Source organism: Ixodes scapularis, unplaced genomic scaffold, assembly GCF_016920785.2.
Source record: "Ixodes scapularis isolate PalLabHiFi unplaced genomic scaffold, ASM1692078v2 PGA_scaffold3__209_contigs__length_174095766, whole genome shotgun sequence".
Taxonomy (NCBI): Eukaryota; Metazoa; Arthropoda; class Arachnida; order Ixodida; family Ixodidae; genus Ixodes; species Ixodes scapularis.
This window is the reverse complement of record NW_024609868.1, coordinates 157,386,054-157,408,642: the sequence shown is the minus strand read 5'-3', so window position 1 is coordinate 157,408,642 and position 22,589 is coordinate 157,386,054. Positions and strand designations below refer to the sequence as shown.

The 22,589-nt window shown below is 47.8% G+C and overlaps 2 pseudogenes; both read left to right on the top strand.

Moving 5' to 3' along the window:
* The first annotated feature begins 13,187 nt into the window (after nucleotides 1-13,187).
* LOC121837430 lies at nucleotides 13,188-13,884 on the top strand (annotated as a pseudogene).
* Nucleotides 13,885-21,641: 7,757 nt separating this feature from the next.
* Nucleotides 21,642-22,589, top strand: part of LOC120840574 — a 71,049-nt pseudogene continuing 70,101 nt past the window's right edge.

Sequence of the window (22,589 nt, the reverse complement as noted above, 5' to 3'; positions counted from 1 at the left end):
CCGCGCCTTCAGCTTAGGGAGAGAGAGAAAAAAGAGAGAAGGAGTACAAAGCAAGCAGGCCAGAACGGGGTGGGGTGCGCTTACAAAGGCTTATCTTCAGGGGCCCCTCAACAACGAACGGAGCGAGAGAATTCGTCACTTCTACCCAAGGTTGATAGTGCAGTAGAAGTTATGCGTGACCTTGTGCTTTAGGCAGGTTCCGTGCTCTGCCTTATCGCCAGCTTTGAGACAGTAGTCACGTGACCCTAACCGGAGACAGGATTGGCCTTAAACACGCATAGCGTCTACCTTGCTGTCATTACCGATTTAACAGGACAGCTTTTTGAAGGTCAGCTTTCGAACTTCTAAAGAAACTGTCCAGTCCAAAAGTGGTTCTAAACGGGGCAGGTGTGACGACAGTATGTTTTGCGTCGTATAACTTACATTATAATTTAGAATGAAGAACTAAGCGCGACTATTTTTTGCGCACGATGTACACAAATATATCTATAAATATATAAATATATTTGTATCAATAAATTTAAAACTGTTTGTACACTGTTAGGTTCGCGCTTTTAAACTTCAAATTTTTTTACGAAAGAGTTGCACATAAAAGACACCTCGAACAGCACATCATCCGACTTTCAACACACGATGAATCACCGACGCTCGCAGTAAGAAGGTTGCGGTGCTGCGCGAACGGTTTCTGAAATATGCTGCGCAGGGTACGCCGGGCGCAACGGCTTCGCGACCGTTCGAAGGGCAAATGATTCGCGACAACAAAGTAGCGTCTTGCAGCATCAGTAAGCTAACGGGGCTCGAGAGTCCCACGCTCACATTTCCACAGAGCGAGCGCGGCCGGCCAGATCGAGGTGCAGTATGCTCTCGCGTCGTGATTGCTACGTCGTTGCTCTGCCTACACTGATGACATGTGCACTGGCAGTCGAAGCAACCCTCTTGAGGCTTACTCGAGTTTAATATATGACTTCATAGCGCGATAGACTCTCGTAAAACTAAAAGTAGCTCATGAATATAGTTTTTTTCTGCTCCCAAAATTTCTCCAAAGCTGCTTTGCCCAGTTTCATCCCTGTATTTCCAATAATGGAAATTGTGGCTTTAACACTCCAATATTGAACAGCATATGACAGCATACATTCAATATTAGAAAGCCCTTGGCCTTGGCAGTGCAATATGACCTGCACAAGTCAGCATACTTCCAAAATTGGAAATCCAAATTGGCTTTTACAGTCCACTATTGGACCAGCTTATGCCAGCATGAGTTGATCTTGGAAAGCTGTTGGCTTTGACAGTTGAATATTGACCAGCTTACGCCAGCATGCATCCGATATTGGAAAGCCATTGGCTCTAACAGTCCAATATTGGACAGCTAATGCTTGCATGTATCCAATATTGGAAAGCCATTGGCTCTGACAGTCCAATATTGTACAGTTTATGCCAGCATATATCCAATATCGGAAACCTATCGGCTTTGACAGTCCAATATTGGATAACTTATGCCGGCATATATCCAATATTGGAAAACCATTGACTTTGACAGTCCAATATTGGACAGGTTATGCCAGTATATATCCAATATTGGAAAGCCATTGGCTTTGGCAGTCCAATATTGGATAACTTATGCCAGCATATATCCAATATTGGAAAACCATTGGCTTTGACAGTTCAATATTGGACAGGTTATGCCAGCATTTATCCAATATTGGCAAGCCATTGGCTTTCACAGTCCAATATTGGACAGCTTATTCCAGTGCATCACCAATATTGGAAAAACATTGGCTATGATAGTCCATTATTGGCCCAGGTAATTCCAATATTGGTAAACACATGGCTCAGTTGGGCCATTGTTGGGCCATTCTTTATCCCATCAATTCCAATGTTGGCCCAATATCGTGTGCTGCCTGGGTATGTTCGACAAATGTTTCGTTACTCCTAAAAATAAACGGAAATGACGGAAGTGACGATATCGCGTTTGATTGGTTAGAGGCTCAAATGACGAAAGTTACCTATTTTCGCCATTTGACCTTCAAACCAATCAAACGCGATATCGTCGCTTCCGTCACTTCCGTTTCTTTTTAGGAGAAACGAAACATTTGTCGAACATAGCCCCCCAGGAGTGGCCAAGCTGCGGCACTTTGTGTGCTAAATTACGGCTTGTGGTCCACTTTCATAGAGCGTATCTACCCACCAGATCTGTGTACCAGAATAGCAAGCAATTTAAAAAGTGTCTGTACAAATAGTCCTGACCAGCCATAATGAATGGACACAATTACTCATGAAGCGAACAAAATGCAAGATATTCTTTAGCCTAACCGTCAATTTTACCCACAATTACTGCCCACTGGTAACGGAAGTGGAGTATGCTGCTGATTTGAAAAAGGGAAACAAAAGACGAACCCCCTCCTTCTGAACAGAGTCGAGGATGAGGTAAGAAAAACAGCCTAAAGGCACACATAAACCTCGAACCTTGAGTTCAATACCATAGGGATGGCCACGTGCTTCTTTTTTAAAGCAGCAACCAGCTCAGCTCGTGTCTCTGTAAAACAAAACATGCACACTGAATTACATCTCAAAGTCGTCGTGTTTGTCTCCCTTTCCCCCCTTGTATCGGGGTTTATAAATATGACCGTTCACCAGCTAGCCTGCGCTATAACCCTTGTTTCAAAAATTATCTTTTTCGATATTTTTACACATTAAATGCACCACCTAGTCGAACGTATGTGGTAAATTTGTCGTAGCTTACAAAGCCGATTTGTTGCGATTTATTTTGAGTGTCGTGGCTATCATCTGGAGCGCCCTGTAGTTAAACAACGTAAAACCATTTGCTCTTGCCGCCCAGTTCTTCACAAATCGGGCGCAAGGACCGAATCGGGCGCAAGGACATATTCGTGCCCACCACATTTCGCGAATTTTAGACGCCGGAACGGGGGACGCCGGAACGGGGGCCCACGAAATTTCCGGTTTCCACGTGTCCTTAAATTTCGCTAATTTTTGGACGCGTGGAATTTGCAAAAAATCGGGGGGCTGGCGAACATTAGGGAGTGTTCGTAGACCGCGTTTCCCCCTCCGCAACGAAGATGCGCCTGCCCGCCGATAGCCTTGACTGTAGAGTTCCGGGTATATAGCGAGCTGCGGAGGGCGTTGCGGGACAGCGAAAACGATCTACGAAAACTCCCTATTAACGGTTTGCAGTATACGTTGTGCTTCGAGCCCCTGATGCGTAGAAAACAACTTACCATTCGCCGGCGCACGCTCCAACAGCCTCCCAGTAGACGCCTTTCGGCACGTCGGGGTCGAAGTCGCCGACGCTCGCCGGTTTGTACTTCTTGATACGGTTCACGCTGACTATTGCCTTCGCGCCATCAACATAAATCACGTACGCTTAGTACATATCGACACCGATACACACCGACGAGATAGCCCTAACCACAGTGAAATCATAACCAGTGGTCCCACTCAAGGCCACTTCCGGTAATCGCGCATACGCAGCGCTCCTCAAGCCGGATGGCGACAACTGAAAGTTTAAAACAAAAACAAACAGAAAAACAGAGTAAAAAAGAATCGCAATTAACTAAAGTGAGTGCGTTAATGTTAATATTTTTAGAAAACATAACAAGCTAAGTAATAATGATAAATTAATATGGAAAGAAAAAATCGAGCAGTTACCGTTAGCTTTAAGAAGTTCATTGCCCTAACCGAAGCCATATTTTGAAACGTCACCGGTCGCGTTGTCAGCGTTGTCGGTGTTGCTGTTCTGCGAATTTCTTTCCTAGTACATTTCCCTTTCGGTTAGATCCTCGCTTGGCGTTTTAATGTCACGTGAGTTACCGAATCACGCTATGAATGTGTTCTAAATGGGCCTGCTCAAGCAAGAAGCCATAAAGCCGGCGACTCACTTCGCCGTTCGAGATCCCGGGATTCCGCTTCAAGTTCGTTGCTGGTGAGTGTAAACATTTTAAAGTGCTCGTGCTGTCCTTCGCGTCAGGCCATGGCACGATCGTCTTTTCTCCAACGTAGTGTATGTGATTCGGTTTATTTCTTAGACGTATGTACGTCGGACGTGACTTGTAAAACGGTCGAACGTAATGAATTGCTTGTTCACGCGCAACCTCCACGTACCGAAACTTTCACACCACTTTACTGGAAAAATATAAATATCGTGGCGAATGACGCGGATCAGGACCGAACCTGGGATTCGCTAATCTGTAAAATCATAAAAGAGAAGTTGGCATCATAACATAAGATATAAAAAAACAGCAAAAAAACACGCAATATTATACAAAGTGAATTTACCACTTGTTATATATTTGCAAACAGGCTAAGCAAGTTGACTGGGTACATTGAACATAATTCTGAATTAACTAGTCAGATGGATGTCCCTTGAAGGGAATTAATGGGAATGGCACCTCTTTTAAAAAAAGTGTCGCTCAAACATGCCAATTTCCTGGACTCACACCTGTCTTCTCTCTCTCCTCAGGATACCCTGTGGGTATGGCAGCATCTGGCACCGGTCGTTCAGCATGCGTCGAGACCCCCCCTCCCCCCGTCAAGCTCTATACATCATTTATCTCCGCTTGGCACGTCATGCAGTAAGACCCACAGTACTTATGTAATTTAGAAGTATAAGCAGGGACGGATCCAACCAAGGGGGAGATCCAAGGGGGGCGACCGCCCCCAGAAAACAAAGTCGACCCCCCCCTCCCCTCCCCCCTCTCGGAGGGCAATTTGACATGGCTGGACCCCCCGTTGGCACACGAAAGAAGGGAAGAATATTATCCTTACAAATTTTCTGCCCCCCCCCCCCCCCAAACGGAGTTCTGGATCTGCCCCTGAGTATAAGGTGTGTCTCACTTCGTCCATTCACTGTATGCTGTTACTTTCTTGTTCCAGTACGATGGTTCCTCGGAGAATCACAGAGAATACCACAAGGGCGACAAACGTGTGGAGGCAAGCTGCAAGGGCCGGACACCAGAGACAAGGACCATCAGTAATTAGGGGGATGAAGTGAGAAAACTCAAGAGGCAGCTCATCATCTGGGCCACAAGAAAAAAGTCGGAGACCGTACGATGGGAAATTTGTCGACCCTCATCCTTGGGTGGCATGAGCATTTTCTGGTCATATTCATACGTGAGGTAAACTGTTACTGGAACTAGGTCGACTCATCCTTCTGCAGCTTACAGGGCGTTACCAAAGCTATGGCACCAACGAGACAACCGGAACATTTGGCTGAGGGACGGGACAACATATTGTGGGAGTATACTCCTCCTACGGAGAGCTCTCACAAAACTTGCTTCATTGCTCTGACTAGCTCCAAAAGGGCGGCAGTGTTTTTTTCTTTGTAAAATTAGGCTGAAACAGATTATAGCTGTAATGTGGCCACCGAAATTGACATTGCGACATAACATTCCTCATGAGGGTTTCGGCATCTATTCTATGATTTCTTATGCAATTATGAATGTCGCAGGGCCACAAGTGATCACTTGACAATAATCTGAAACTCGTCATATTACAAACTGCGTAAATGGTTGGGTAAGTGCAGTAACGGCAGTTCTGTATATCTGGGAAAAAACAGTGGCTGGGAGGGCACTAGCTCTTCCTCATCTCGATCTGTCTTAGGGTCGGCTGTCTTGAAAACCCCTTTAAGTCATTAGTCTGAAAGGGAGTTTCTGGGATACCGCTGACGCATAGTAGTTTCCGGCATCTATGAGTTGCAAGTTGCAAACCAGGTTGCAAACTGTGAGGACGACTTAGATCAAGTCCTGCTTTGTACGAGTGGTCTCAGCATTTGGCATGCAAGCTGTGGAGCAGTTCTGGCATTTGGAACTTCAAGCTGCTGAATACTGGAACTGTTCCCATCAGCACGACAACCACAGCTGGTTGTCGTGCCAGTAGACCTCGTTCTGAAGTCACCGGAAGAAAACAATAACCAGTTGCTGCCATCACGTTGTGTTAGCCAGTGGTCAAGAACAAGATTTTTTCTCTTGAGCTTGGACAAAGTGTTCTTCAATTAGTTTTCTCAAAGCCCCTTTGACATGCAATGGCACACATAACCTATCTCACTGGACACCCTACCTGTTAGTAGTGTTTCCAGTTCGTGCTAATTCACGAAAAGAGCCCTTGAAGGATAAGGTAGTGTTGTGAACAAGTAAATTTTTAATTCCTCATTCCGGAGATTCTCATCTGTTGGAGTTTGGATAGGAGCAAGTTGTGGTCTGCGCTGTTAAAAGTCTTTCTGAAGCCTAACTGGACGATCTCGCACGGAGTTCGGTTGTCGAGGCTGGTGCTGGAGTGCATGGGTGAAAGCTGTCGGGGCCAATTCGCAGCTCCTGTCGGGCGGAAACCATATTGGCGGGGGCTTCATTGTTTGGCATACGATGGAGGTTATGGAGATTGGTCAGTATGAGTGGATGTTAGACTTGAGGGGGCACCGTGTCCCTTTTTGAGAGGCGTTACTGACGCAACTTTCCAGGATTTAGGAACAGAGCTGTGGGAGAGAAAATCATTGAAGAGGCGAGTGAGGACGGGGGAGATACGACCAGCACAGGATTTAAGCAATGCAGGGTGGAGGCTGTCTGGTCCAGGGCGATGAGAGGAGTTGACACAGGCAAGGGCTTCGTAGGTTTCACTTGAAGAATGACTATGGGAGAGAGTGTGGTTGCTGGTGTGGCCTTGACTGGCAGAGTTGTGGGTTGGGTGGGACAAAGGTTAGGTGCAGTAGGGTCAAGTAATGCTGCAGCCTGAGAAAGTTGTAAGAGAAGAGCTCTGCTATGTCGTTAAGATTAGAATAGGGCCTGCCGTGATGTGTGAAGACCGGCGCGTGGAACATTTTTTTTTTTATAGTGAAAACATGCCCAAGAGTTTGTGCTGGCAGGTTGCTTTTGCTCCTAGTTGCTGTAGGTAATCGTTATGGGAGATATGGATGAGATGCCTGACTTTGGTACGTGCCTGGTGGGCTTGGTTAAGATGAGTGGGATTTAGAGGCGCCTTTTTGAATAGTCAGTGTTTACGTCTGATTAAGACTGCAATCTCCTTTGTCATCGATGGAAGGCTGCCGTGCCTCCTGTTGATCCTTAGGGTGAACACATTTGTGCTGAATTGCTGATATGTTGAGCGAGAGGTCGTCGGCCTCATCAGCCGATGGGTGATCAAACACGATGAACCAGGGAGCGAGGTGGATGAGCTGATTGAGATGCGGGGAATTGTTTTTTTAGAACTGCTGGAACTTCTTGGCTTGATGACCTCGCTTAGGGGCTGAGCAATGGATATTGGTGAGGAGAGCACTGCGATCACTGCCTGGTAGGCTGGATTTCACTGTGCAGCGGTAGGATAAGGTAGGATTATTGGTGCGGACGATGTCGAGGAATGTAGCGTTGCTGTTTTGAGAAATGTAGAATGAGGCGTCATGAAGTTGGGTGAGGCCAGCAGTTTCCAATACGTCTAACAGCATGTCATCAAGGGGATCAGATGAACAGTGCAGAGAACTTGCTGGGGTCGACACGCTGTAGGCTCTCTAGGAGGAGGGCGTACGATTGTTCACGGAGGGAGGTTGGGCAGTAGGTAGACACCAGAAGAAGCTTTCCATGTTTGCAAAATACCTCGACAAAGAAGGCTTCTAGACCCGGAGGGGTGAGGTGGTCGAGACGTTGGCAGGGCAGGTGTTTTGGCATGACGAGGACGGACGCCTTCACCCCAAGGTGGGACAGTCTTGCTGGAATAAAGAGAATTGTGCGAGATTGATTAATTCCCCATTAATTCCCCACCAAAGACAGGCGTCCAGCCATGTCTCGCACACAGCGAATATTGTATTCGGGAAAGATTACTTCAGCGCTTTAAAGTCAGGAAGGTTGTTCTTTAGGAAGCAAACGTTGGAAAAGTCAACGTGATTGGAGTCTGTAGACTCCGATCGCACACTTTTCACACGACAACTATGCCAAACGCGGGGTTGTCGTGTGAACGGTGAACGCTGCCGATGTCGCTCGCCGGAGGCGGGTTGGAGAACTACTTGGTAGAGCTGGCGATGATGGTGGGGTACGCAGGGGCTTCGTGCTGCTTAGGGGATGGAAAGAGGTCATCGGCCAGGGGTGGGAACTGGCACGCCGCACAGAGCCACTCGGTTGATAATGAGGAGAGGCGTCTATACAAAGCGAGAAATACATCTTCACATTTCTGGTGGAAACACAAATCACAAACGTCGCATTGGAGAGTGGCGACATTGTCGAACACAGACAGGGAACAGCAGGGGCAGGCGGGACGTGAGCCGGAGTTTGAAGGTACACCCGTGAGCGATATGAAGGTGAACAGCCCTCTTGTTTTTGACGCTCCTGCAAGTTTTGGAACAAGCTCTGTTCCAGAAGAGGGCTAGAACGCAAAGTTTAGACCCCAAGCCACGTACCGTTTGAGACGTTGAGAGTTAATATAGCTTTAGGGAGTCGTAAAACAGGCAAGAATCTGTGTTCACCTCCATATTGCCAGTGGGTGTGCATCACCAGTGATCAGCAATAATGGGATTAGGTAAGGTTGTTGGCGAGGGCGACGAGTGAAGAATGCTCAGCCAGGAGGTTGCTTCCATGGACGACAATGTTCGATGGTGATGCTGCAGTCAGAAAGTGGCATTCTAGGTGCTTACGGTTTGTCGATGATAAGTGATATTTCTATCGAAGGGCCAGTAGCCCCGTTAGGCAGATCAGGAGACGGAGAGTTGTAAAGGCGCGCTGTCATCGAACCTAACAGCTAAACATTGTGCTGAAGAAATCGACTGGCTAGATTCAACATATCTCATAGAAAACTGACGAGGAAGGCAATGTTTGACAAATGTCATGTTTCTCCTAAGACGAAAGGGAAATGACGATATCGCGTCTGATTGGTTAGAGCCTCAAATGACAAAAGAGGGAACTTTCATCATTTGAGCCTCTAACCAATCAGACGCAATATAGCCACTTCCGTTTCTTTTTAGGAGAAACGAAACATTTGTCGAACATAGCCCCCCAGGTGTGTTGAACATTCATCTTGGGGGGGGAAGGACGGGCAGGTCAAATGCACCTCCAAACACAGCTTTATTCTTTACTACATTAGCCTGTAGTTACTGTTAAAGCAACTGGTTTGTAATCGCACTCGTTATGTAAAACAATGTCTCGTCTGTGCAGTTTTTTTTTTTTTTTTTTTTGCATGGTTTATGAATAGCTGTTTTGAAATACTTTTACCGCGACTTTACCTCTACCTCTTTAGACTGTTTGTTGATCTTAGGTTTGTCGTTTTTTATGCACATAGCTTGACGGCTAACATTCAAACTGTTTGTACTACCGTGTCTGTTCGATGATACCCATAGAGATCATACATACTAACTCTAGAGGAAAAGGTCCGCCATTTTCCCATACATTCTGGCTGCCGCAAGCGGCGGATCATGCAGGCAAACACTCTGGGTCCCAAACACGGTTACATCATCAGAGCAGTTTCGTGAACTTCAACAATTCACGAACTTACCGGTGGAAAGATATTCAGGTTCCTTTCGAAGCTTTCTTTTTGAAAAGCGCGCAGATGTACGGCCTCGCGTTAACGCTAAACTAAACCATATACCCGGCTTCGCCGGTGGGGCGCGGCTGGGCGCGGTTGAGGAATACGATACTGCGCAACCACCAGATTTCCGAGATTTCGACAGAAGGGAAGTTAATGCAGCGTAATGAGTTTATTGCTTTTTATAAGCGTTAGAATAGCTCATAATTTAGTTTACAACGTTAAATTATCACTGTTTATATTGCTGAGAGTTTTCACTCTTCGCGTTACCATGGCAACGTTGCTTTCTTTCTCTCGTGTTCTGTCGCTCTCTTTTGCGTTCGTTCACTCGGGACCCAGGATGTCGGCGTACGGGATTTGCCACTCCTCCTCACCCACCTTTACCCCCCTGATGATACCCGTCAGCAACCGCATCATTGCATGTGCTGTTTGTAACGTTTTCGTATAAATTGTACTATGTAGAGCGAAAATAAACATTTGCCTGCTTGAAATAACTCTTGTGTGAATAAATTACCCGTGATTGTCGTCCAGTGATGCGCACGTCACAATAAAGGCGAAAAAGCAACGCAAGCGGACGCGAGAAGCGGGTACACAAAATGCCATGGGGGCCGCCATCTTGAAAAGCAAAACAATAAAAACGAAGCATAAAATGTGGTTAGTTACCCCATCCGTGGTGAGAGGGCGCTTTTACGAGTTTAAATTATTGTTTCAGGAACTTTTGCTCTTTTTGAATTAATTTATTATCAATATAATTTGTATTGTGTGAGTAATATGTAATGAGTTTAGTTCTAAGATGTACCTTTATTAACACAAGGCCCTCGATCAAGTGGTTAGTGATTACCACAGGCTTATTCTACAGTGGGCAAACTGTGTATGATAAACTGTGGCCCTAACGTCAATGCGGCTTTGATTCAGAGCACTGGCTGGCACTGGCCGGCTGGTTAGCGGCGCTGGTACGTAAGGATTGGATTGGTTTGAAGAAATAATCTGCCTTAGTTTGTATTAGTACTATTATTACTCAAAATAGTTTTAGAACATTTAAAAGCGTAGAAACTTACCATGTTAAGTTTATTTATTGTTAAGAAAAACATTGTTTGTCCGTCGTTGGTTGTCTTTCTGCACTCTGCCTTGCAGCTACGAAATCCAATCCAATCCGACGTCAATAAACCGAAACCGAAACTACCGCGGTACAGGGCTCAAAGCTATGAAGCAAACTCTCGTTTATCTCGGCCTCGCTTCCCATGGATTTGGTTTTCTCATTTTATGACTTTAAATATGCATGTCATAAAATGGTTGAGTTTGATAGCTGAAACTGTTAAATTGAAAGGACCTAATATGTGATTTTCTGATTAAAATTCTTTATTGAAAAAAAAAATATCACAGTTTAGTTTCGCGGTGAGCGCGTTCCCGTCGAGGTCTGATAATTTCTGGTCGCGTTAAATAGACCGATCTCACCGGCCAGTTTGACTACGCCACCGCTGCCGCAATGCAGCGAGGGAACTTTAGTCTTTGGGCACGTGCGAGAACCTCGCTGGAGCTCTTCGCGTGTAGAGCACGAGAAGGCACGAGCCCTCGCGTGCACGGCCGTCTGCCTCCTCTGAACTAAAGTTATGGCGGCTTTACGCATGCGCCCAACGCTTAGTGAGATCGGTCTATTGTGTATACCGGTAGAGCCTGTACAAGGTCACCGACCGCCGGTTTAAGTGTCGGCGCCGGTAAGGCGTTACCGGTCGCTCCGATACGTGGTTGCTGTTAGCCGCGCATCGATTACTGGCCACCGGTACGTTATTACGGCCCACCAGTGTGGCGTACCGGCTTCGCCTGTACGTGTTCACTCGCCGCCTGTACATGATATGGGCAACCGGTACGGCGTATCGGCTTCGCCGGTACGTGGTTACCGGTTACCGGTGTGGCCTACCGGCTGTGGCCGTACGTGTTTACCGGCCGCCTGTACATGGTATCGGAAGCCGGTACGGCGTATCGGCTTCGCCAGTACGTGGTTACAGGTCGCCGGTACAGAGCTACCGGTTACCGATATGAGAATACAGGACTCCGGTGTGAACCGGTATAGGCCGGTATACATTTGTACAGGTTTTTTCAGTAGGGGAAGGCTCTGCCCGTCGGCCGCTGCACCGTGCGGTGCACAGCAGAAGACGTCAGGTCGGTTCAACTTCACGTGTTTTTGCGACGCAAGCTTACTCGCCTACGGGTCGTGCGCCTACCTTCGAGTGGAGGACGAAGACGGACACACGTCTACATGCTTCATGCTCGCGAAGTCACGAGTGGCGCCGCTCAAGCGGCTGACACTTCCTCGTCTAGAACTAATGGGAACGGTGATTGGGACACGTCTTGCCCGCTATCTGAACGACACAATGAACCTCCAGATGACGACGTTCTGTTGGACGGATTCCACTATTGCACCACACTGGATTAGAGGCCAAGCCTCAAAGTGGAAGCCGTTTGTAGGAAACAGGGTGAATGAGATTCAGTCCGCAAGCGACCCCGCAAGCTGGAACCACTGTCCTGGAAGTCAGAACCCAGCGGACATGCTGACGAGGGGAATTAGCGCCGAGACATTGATCGAAAGCGAACAGTGGTGGCAAGGGCCTGAGTGGCTTTCAACAGAACCTTGCTACTGGACTAAGGGTCAGGTATTCTACGACAGCATCCCAGAGGTGCAAGAGGAACGAAAGAAAGAACACCACGTGCTGCACACTCCGGAGGTGAAGGGGCCGGAGCTCCTAAATCTGAGGAGTTACAGTCGCATAATGACACCCCTCAGGGTTACCGCTTGGATGTTTCGCTTCATCAAGAATAGTCGAAACAGGCAAGAACGGGCTGGGGGTCCACTTACTGCCGAGGAGCTCGAGCAAACCGAGAATTACTGGATTGCGAAGGCTCAAGAAGCATACAGAGCGGAAATGGCCACCGCGGGTGGAACCCGAAGCACGAACAGCGAAACCGCGTTACTGAAGCCCTTTGTGGATGCGGATGGACGAGTGAGGGTTGGTGGGAGGCTTCAGAATGCACAGACCAATGGGGCAGTCAGACATCCGCTGTTATTACCGCCATCTCACCCCCTCACTGAACTTATTGTGAACGACGCCCACCGAAGGTCGATGCACGGTGGTGTCCAAGATACTTTAAACAAAGTACGTGAACGTTACTGGGTACCACGTGTGCGTCAACTCGCCAGGAAAGTAATAAACCGTTGCAACGCCTGCCGGCGAGCAAGGCTGAGGCCAGCCTCCGCACCGACCGCTCCGCTGCCGGAAGAGCGCGCCAACCGGGCCGCCCCCTTCGAGGTGGTGGGAATTGACTTTGCTGGACCACTACTGGTGAAGGCTTCCCCGTCGGACCAAAGGACCTACATCGCTCTGTTTACCTGCGTCGTTACACGAGCCGTGCACTTGGAACTCGGTCCAACCTGACGACTGAGGCCTTCATTGTGGCCTTTCAGCGGTTCACTGCACGTCGGGGACTACCGAGCGTCGTGTACACGGACAACGGCCTCACCTTTAAAAGAGCAGCAAAGGACTTGTGCGGCATGTGGGACGTGTTAAGGAACCCACACTTCCTGGGCCACTGATCACAAAATCGTATCAAGTGGAGGTTTATTGCCGAAAGAGCAGCGTGGTGGGGCGGCTTCTGGAAGAAGATGGTACAGACACTGACGCGGAGCCTACGAGTGATACTCGGAAAGAACAAGTTTGGATTCGAAGAAATGACGACCATCCTACAAGAAGTTGAAGCCGTCGTAAATTCTCGACCCCTGGCTCCCGTTCACGACGCTCCACACGAGCAGAAGGCGTTGACGCCTGCGCACTTTTTGTCGGGGGGGGGGGGGGGGGGGGCGGTGGCTGATTGCGCTCCCATCGACCAGCGTGGAGAACGTGCCAGTTTCGACAAGGGGGGATGTCACCAGACGGTGGCGACACCGACAAAGACTACTGGACCAGTTCTGGGGGAGGTGGCAAAAGGAGTGCCTCCTCCAGCTCCGCTCAGCACACCGGGCAACAGAGACACGCAAGAACGACCTGCGGGACGGGGATCTCGTCCTCGTCCATGAAAACAAAACGCCACGGCTCATGTGGAGGACGGGGCGGATAGAACAAGTTCAGCGGGGTCGGGACAACCACGTGCGTTCGTGTTTGGTGCGCCTGCCTGGTGGGGTTACACTTCGGCGCCCCGTCCAACTCCTCTTCCCCCTTGAACTATCCCAGTGAACGAATTCTGCTCATCGCTGGGAGAGGGGGGAGGATGTTGCGGATTCCAGAACGCCATTTCCGCCCCAGCTGTCGTCCTCCGAAGCACGCGCCTGGTGAAACCCGAGCCGACATCTCCAGCAGCCCGAGCGCGGCGATGGGGGCTGGGGTGAGGGCGAGACGTGAGGAGGAAAGCGGCGGACGCGCGAAGAGTCGAGACTGGAGAACGAGGGAGAGGAATTCGAAGAAGCGGGGGAGGAGAAAAAGACCGGGAAAGGAGGAGGGATCGGGACAGGGGGCAGACGCCGACAGAACTGCTTAAACGAACGGACCATTTTTGTAACCATCTCCAATACAGTTGTTTTGTTTTAGCCAAACGTCGTGTTTCATTCCGTCACACGCTCAGCATTTGCAACAGGGGCAGGAGGCTGTCAGGCGTCCCGACTTCTCCTCTGCCCCCTCCGCAATTGTTATCCGGAAATATTACAAAAAAACAACACAAAATTCGCCAAGGCGGGAGAGGGGGGGGGGGGGGGGGGCTTTTTCTTAGCTATTTTGGGCTGAGGCCGTGGGTTGCAGCCTCCTTAGCACTTCCCCCCCCCCCCCCCCCCCCCCCCCCCCCCTTGAATCGAGCGCTGCATCTCCTCCGAAACCTGCTACACGCCTGACCCGCGCACCCGCGGCGAGATTAAAGCCTAGGCTCGGATAACGAGTCTAAACATTCGCCTACTCTCTGGGGAGTGAGTAGTGTGGTCACGTGCGCACGCACCGACACAGCGGCTCCCGAGAGAACTGCTCTTCGCTCGACCAAGTGGCCCCCGAGAGCCCGAATTACCTTACCCCAACCAAGTGCTGCGTCGTCGGCGGATGTTGCCGCACGCATACATAAGTCCCGCGCAACATCCATTGCACAATATGGGATAATATCCTGGTAGTCACTCCACAGCACAGCGAATATTGCTGTCTCATCTGGCTTACGCATTGCCTCGCGGTTGCACCGCTTCACGCAACCGCGAGGTCACCCTCGACGCGAAGGTTTCAAAAGGAGATGGAACAGGAGCCTATACTCAGCGACATGACATGGGACCAGCCGCCTGGACAGACGCCGACGTCACTCATTCATCATTATTCTAAATTTGGACAAGTAATAATCAGTTCTCTAAGTAAAAGGTTAGTGTTCTCTCCTTTCAAGTCAAGTATAGAACAGCCCGAGGCGCTACAGAATCAAAACAACACATATGAAGATTTCGCATTCAAAACTCAATCAAAGCCAAAAAAAAAAAAAAAAAATTAACGCAGACGACAATGATAAAAAAAAAGTTGCAGACGTCTTTTTAAACGTCCGGGAATAGAGCAGCACACGAACCAGCGGGAGTAGCGAATGAAAAAAGGTAAAAACTAAGCCAAACAAGTCAAAGCAAATTACGCGATGGCTCGAATGTCAAGTAAACAAAGAAACAAGAAGCAAAAACAACATAAAAGCACAAGGAAGAAAGACCGCGGCGGCGTAGCGTCGCCTCAGACATAAAAAGAAAGTAGATTGAAAAATGGAAGCAGTTGTAGAACCGTCCTACGGGTGCCTGCCTTTATCGTAAAAGTCGCAGAAGACGCTAATCGCCCCGGCTCTGACAATCGCAATTTGTGCATCGTATATAATAGTGATGAGCCGAACTTTTGCCGAGTCGAAAATTCGGCGCCGAATCTTATGAATCAGCGATACCGAATTTTCGCCGAACGTTTTTAAAGATTCGGCAAAGATTCGGCAAATATACATTGTTGCCAGACCTAAATGTTGATTTATCGTTTTTGAGTTCAAAAGAAGTTTTTAGAATTTTCTTAAAATGCATATTTACACAGTTATTACTAAAGAAGATGATATTCTACAAGATGCGTGTATTGGTGTACTTTTTGTGTGTTTACGCGTGTAATTTGAAAGTGACTTTTTGCGGGAGTAATGTGCCAATTCACTCCGTAAGTGTGACGTCGTGGGTCCAAACATACCGTTGCTAGGGTCGTTGTTATGGACAAATATATGTGGCTAGGATTCACTACGAAAACCCGACCGTTCAAAAATCAGGAGTAGGATTTTAACTTCTAAAAAAAATGGAAGCCGTTTACAATTCCCTGTAACGCCGGTTAGAGCGCAGCTCTTGAGGAGGAAGATCGAAAATTACTGAGGGATAGGTGACTTTGAGGTCACGTGACCTAAGGGGGCTCGCATGACGTCAGGGGGGTCACGTGACCTCGGGGGTCGCGTGACTTCAGGGGGGTCACGCGAACTCGGGGGTCACGTGTCCCCGGGGGGTCACGTGACCTCAGGGGGGTCACATGGCCTCAGTGGGGTCACGTGGCCTCAGTGTGGTCACGTGGCCTGAGGGGGTCACGTGGCCTCTAGGGGTTACGTGACCTGAGGGGGTCACGTGACTTCAGGGGTCACGTGACCTGAGGGGGTCACGTGACTTCAGGGGGTCACGTGACCTGAGGGGGTCACGTGACCTCAGGGGGTTACGTGACCTCGGGGGGTCACGTGGCCTCAGTGGGGTCACGTGGCCTGAGGGGGTCACGTGGCCTCAGGGGGTTTCGTGATCTGAGGCGGGTCAAGTGACCTGAGGGGGGGACACGTGACCTGAGGGGAGGTCACGTGACCTGAGGGGGGTCACGTGACCTCCCGGTTACGCCGACGGCGACGCCGACGCCGCTCAAGCTGGAAACGGGCCCGTAAGAGCTGTGCTCTAAAATCACGGATATAGAAAGCTTGAATGTCATATATGTTTCGACGGAAGGGTGCCGGTAATCGCTTGTTTCTAAAATATTTACGATTGCAACTTTCGGTCCTCAAGATGCCTGCAGCAGACGACGAATGAAAAAAGTGTGCCGTCTGCCACACGGCCGCCGGCCAAGCCTGCGCCGGCGTCAGAATCGTGCGAATAAAGACGATATTCTGATATTGCATCTGTTTGAAATAGTTTCAGACGCTTATGAGAATTCATAGTGGGATGCGATGCAAAATATAGTTTATCGAAAGTCCGGGAGTCGATCGAGTTGATCGGCTGCTAAAAGATCGCATTGCCACCGTGAGAAAAGCACTTCAATCGATCGGTTTAGATCCCAAATTTTGTTTGCGGACACGCGCTACGGGAGGGTGCTTCATACCTGGTTGTAACCATCACGGGGAGAAAAATTCTTGCAGTTTCTTCAGAATCCCGCAAGACCCCAAAGAACGAAACAACTGAATAAAAAAAATATATATAAGGTGACTTTAATGTAGATTGTGCTCGCATCGCGGGTTCGAGAGAGACCTTCACCAAAAGAGCACATCCACAAAATTTGATGTTCACCAAGTAAAAACATATACTGCGAAATGGCGATAGACATGCAATTCTTTAATAACCTGAAAACCTCAATTATAATAATAACAAAATACTTACCTCGGCGGCGTACGATTTGTTTCTCATGCCGACCTGCACTACGCCGGTATTGCACCTCAGGTCGTCGTCGTAACTGATCTGCATGGCGTGGTTTGATTTTACGGCATTTTCATTCCTCTAAACCAAGCTAGATTCTTCACAAAAAAAAAAAAAAAAAACGCACATTGCGGAGGTTTCTACGGCCATGGCGATGCACTTGTTTTTGTTGCTTGTCTATTGACGCAATTCAATGAAGACGCCCGCTGCAACAGAGGCCAGCAAATCTATCGTGTCGCCTGCTACCAAAGCAAAGCGGAGTGTAATACTTAAGAAATGGCTTTCATCGCTGCAATACGACACTGAGACGACGAAAACATCTTCATAATTAGACATAAACAAGTTAGGTTGCTTACAAATGATTATTTACTTACTTGCAAGCAAAAATCTAGCCTCATGTGGAGTCTCCATGCATTAAAACATAGCAACGCCCTTAGCAGCGGTTTGTTTGGACCCAGACGCCATGTTGTGACGTCATCACTTACGGGGTTAATGGGGTTTGGTAGTAGGGTCAGCGAAGTCACGATACGCGAGTTTCGGTTTTGAGGCCCCATCAGTTCACGCCTGTAAATGTATGCCTGCAAGTGTGTACTGTTGAAATAATTGCGATAACACTGTGTTCTTACTTTCTCCGCTTTCTCTGCTAGTCACCGCTTCGTGCGCGAAAATGAGTGCAATGGCTGCGGAGCCTTCCCCAGAAGAGATATCAATTTTATTGTAAGCATGCATATTTTTTTATTTGAGTCATTTCATCTTTGCATGAAAGTGTACGTCCTGTATTCGCAACGTCTCGTTTTTCACTTTTAAAATGCCGGTTTCTGATGCTTGGACACACCGGACATTTAGGAAGGTGGGAAGAGTTCGGAATGTCGGATGTGCAACGTCGGCCATGATAGTTGTGTGTTTAGTTTTATTCGGTTCGATGAAACCCGTGAAATAACGCTAATTGAAACCAATATTATTTTGTGTTTTGGAACGACCTGCTTGTGAGCCGAAAACAGGTTTGCTATAATGGCGAGGAGTGTTTTAACGTACTTGTCAGTCAATGTTGCAACTACCTTATGCCATCACTGGAAAGATCAAATGAAAACCTCGTTTCCTGAATGTACCCCACCATTTGTTAGTTGCGCAGTGGACTGGGTCGTCTTTGCGTCAATTTCTGCTCTATCTTCCGTTCTTGAGGCAGAAAATATTGAAGAGAACCACACTCACAACGGCTAACAAACACACAGTTACCACGTCGTCCACTTCGCACCCCGCCGTCACCGCTGGTAGCGCTACACTCTACGGTGTACGCTGGTAACAATGATAACCGCATGACCGCGCGACGTCCATTTGCAATCCATGGCCCCGTGGAGTCTCGCGCGGGCGTAGAAGTTCGGCAGATTCAGACCATCACTTTTACATACCGAAACAACCTTTATTTGCGCTGCAAAGCTCTCCTCTTTTTTTTTCTTTTGCAAGCGCGAGAAGTTTGCTTTTTTTGTAACTCGTCTTTTATTCGTTTCAGTAATATCGTCAGATTTCCGGGATCACATTTGAATTCTTCCAGAGCATACTGACGCCGCAGTAACGTACATGGTTCGAAATTGCCTTTTGCTTCTTCATCCGGAGACGATCCTTACAAGGTTAGCAAGCTTGCATAATCGACAAACTGATTTTTTAGCGATATAATAATGAGAAATATGAATTGCTGCAACAAAACGAATTGATTGATAAGAACAGTAAAGTTGAAACGTAGTTATATTTTTTTATATTTTGAAAGTTTTGTACACTGCCCGTTTGAAACGAACAGGGCGAAGGTACATTCGTGTTTCGCATGGCTTACATAAGGTCTGGCAGAGTGTTTTCTTCGGGAGAGCCCTAAACTTGCACCTGCACCCTGAAAATTGTAAGGCCTTTCCCACGCAAATGAAATGTCCTTCATTTATAAGGTGGCACCTATTTTATAACATTCAAGGCAGCGAATACCCGTGAAATTTTTTTTCATTGGCCACTTCGAACGGAGACAGGAAAAACCAATGCGTTGTAGAGAATTCGTCTGCTTGAGGAGACTCCGAGCTCAGCAGGGGCTCTGCGATCACTTTTCGCCCGCGCTCCGCGGGAGTTGCCAGTATTGGCTTACATGGTATTTGCTCACAGGTTTAGAAACCCAGTGCGCGCCTTGTTGTGTTCAAGAACCTTGCTTTGGAATTCAATCTTCCCCGATCTTATGCGGAGCGCAAGTTCTTCTACTTCTTTTGCGGGGGTTTTGGGTGACGCCAGAATGCCGGGCTATTATTGACTCTGATCAAAGGATAGTGGGTCGACCGCAAGGCAAGCTTTCTTTGGGTCTACCCGTTTTCTCCTTCAATAATAGCCAATCAGAGCTCGCCGTTCTGACGTCTCACCAACCCTTGCAAAAAAAGCATTCGAACTTGCGCTCCGCATTGGTTAATGCCGCAGTGGCATTGGCTCCAGAAAAATAACACTATGGATGGACTCGACACGCCTGGAGTCTTTTAAACTATCATTGAATGCATGGTCCCTGGCTGCTTAGGAATAGCAGGGCGTAGCCTATTATGTTCCCGATTTTTGATTCGAGATATATTATTGGACGTTTTTTTCTGCCAATCACAGACTGCGGAGTGATAATAAGATACTCACACCTTGCCACGCCCTCCGTTTCTTAAGTCGTCAGTGCCTATATAAAACTATTAACAACGTGCGAAGAGTATGGTTATTCCCGGTTTCATGCAAGTCTTGTGCCGATTTGTCAGGTTTCAAATGCTCTCCTGTAAAATGTTTTGTCACCTGCACCGTGAAGTGCATTCCCTGCTTTTTCATTTTGACGCCGAAATCTCGAATATTCGAATTCAATTCACCGTGATTGCACAATCATGAGTAATGCGCTTGATCTTGGCAAAATCTCAGTTTGCATAATCACATCGGCGAATCGTGTTTCTACACCGCTTCTACCATTCACTCTTAAGGAGACCCGTGAGTCTGCTTTGCATTTTTAGTTGCAAAGGCAAGTACCGGAATTCACGGGGAAGCTCGACGAGTGATGTGTCGAAAAATGTGTTTAAATACAAGAAGAAAGCTTGTTATGTGGCACTGAGCATGACTTGCGGTTATAATCAGGGAGTTGCCGGGATGCCAGAGCCGCGGGATGCGAGTCGTTATGTTCAGTGTCATATAGCAGAGTTAGTTTTTAGTCAAATAACATTTCCGGCATTGTGACTTTTTAACCTATCTTCGTAGATCATTTATAGCCCCAAAGCAGTGAATATAAGACACCTCAGTCGGCTGCTAGTCAGCGCGGCTGCTGGCTAAAAAGGACAAATTTGGGAAGGCCGTGCTACGACACAAGCTGCGTCACAGTTCAGAACGGCGCTCGTAGATTCGAGCTCGAGGACGGGTCCAATGATGGCGGCCGCGGGCCGACTCAGAGTTGAGAAAATTTCACATAATGGTACGTTTACACCTGAGAAGAAATCCGCTGCCGCGGGAGCGGATCCGCTCTCGGCGGCGGCGGCGACGAGCTGGTTGTGTTTACATCTATTTTCTCCGAGCAGTGGCGGCAGCGCCGGCTGCGGCAGCGGTTCCCGTAACATCTCGTCAAATATGACGAGAAGGTGCGAGAGTTCCCGCCTCGGCTCTCACTCTCCCGGGCGTTGCTGCTCCCGGAAGAACGCGTACTCGTTACGTAGGCAGCGTCGCGCCGCGCAAGAATGTCACTTCCGGTCAGCGAAACGCCTCGCTCGGCGGCAGAAATAGGTCCTGGACCAAAACGGCTCGCCGCCGCGTTTTCCGCCAGCGTTTCGCCCCAGCGGCAAACGCTGGGCAGATTCCCTAGCGGACCCGCAAGTGTAAACGTACCATAACATGGCACCACTTCTCAAACCAAACTTTATTTCCCGGTGGGTACAATGAAAAAAGAAAAAAAAAAAAACTAGCACATAGGGTCATGCGGAGCAAATTACTTGATCCGTGAATCGCCATCCCTCGAAAGAAGGGCAATCATAGAGCATCGCAGGAACCATTGACGGGTGATCTGCTCGTGAATCGTGGAAGTTAGTATGGCAGGTCATGTTTCTCAATATTTTGGAAGGTGAAGAAAGACAACAGCTCTCAGGAATTAAATAGAAATGTAGTTGATACATATAATATTGGCAAACATTTTTCCCTTTTAGACAGAATTTTTAACGGGGACTTTTCGCAAGTATGCATTAGTGAACGCAGGTGCCACTAAAAAAATGTTTCTAGTAGCGGAGTTAAGAGAAACGAAAGAACGTTAAAGATACCATAATGTGGTCAAGAGGGGACTCCTGAATTTCTCCTCGCGTTTTGAGAACGGGCTCTCGTTTACGATAAGCTTGCAAAGTTTCGGAATCGTCTTATCAAGCCAGCAGTTTCAAGTACCCGCTTATATATTACAGAGCCTGCTGTGTGAGTTGCTTCTTCAACACAACGTTCAGCAAGGATGCGGCTCGGCTTGTGCATATTCGTCGTTTTCTGGGTTGAACGTGAGTTAGCTCAATTTGTGAATTCGTTAAATATGTATTGGTGTTAACGAACGCCGGACACGAAAAGAATCGCTTATCTTTTTTTTTTTAATTGTGAACTCACACTTTGAAGTGCACACCGTGCACAGTAAAATAAAATGTTTGTGTCGAACAATTATTAAACACCTGCTGTCACTAACTGTGCTAATCTCGGCAAAGTAAGAGTGTTTTTTGTTGCTTTTATTGCCTACGTAATATAATTCATCTTTACACAAACCAGGCAAGCAATTGATGTTTTTATTTGACTCAAATATGTTGTCGTTATTTTGTTAGAAGTGTTGTTCCATTACGCACATGATCTTTATTGTTCCAAATTAAGCTGATATTTAAGAGTTGGTTGTGCGCAGCATCCTCGTGTACTCCAAACTGCCACGCAGCGAGTTAATGACCGCGTGCATACGAACCGTTATAACAGAAATGAGGATGCCGTCATTGCGTGTCCGGCATTATACACGCGCAGCTTTTACCCGAAAAGCACAATTCTATTTGGACAGCATATATTTGTTGTCTGGGAATTTGTGGTTTCAAAGAACCTGAGGAAGTTAAGTATAGAGTCAAACTTGACCTTTAACAAGAGTCTCGGTAACTTGGCCCTAATTGTTCACGAAAGTGCCAAATATATAGCATCACTCCTTGTTGTTTGGTTGTCATCAGGCAAATTTGGGCTTAAACCGCCAAACGATTGCCAGACGACCAAACCCAGTAATGGGCTGTGTTTTCCGTTCGTATTGATAGAACGCGTCGGGAGCAGCGTCTGAAGGTGCAGCCAACCAGCGAAAGATAGCAGACGACACGCAGACGAAATCCGTTGGCAGCAAAAGCGCCACCGTTATGCAGACGCGTTTTTTTTTTTAGTTTAACTTTTG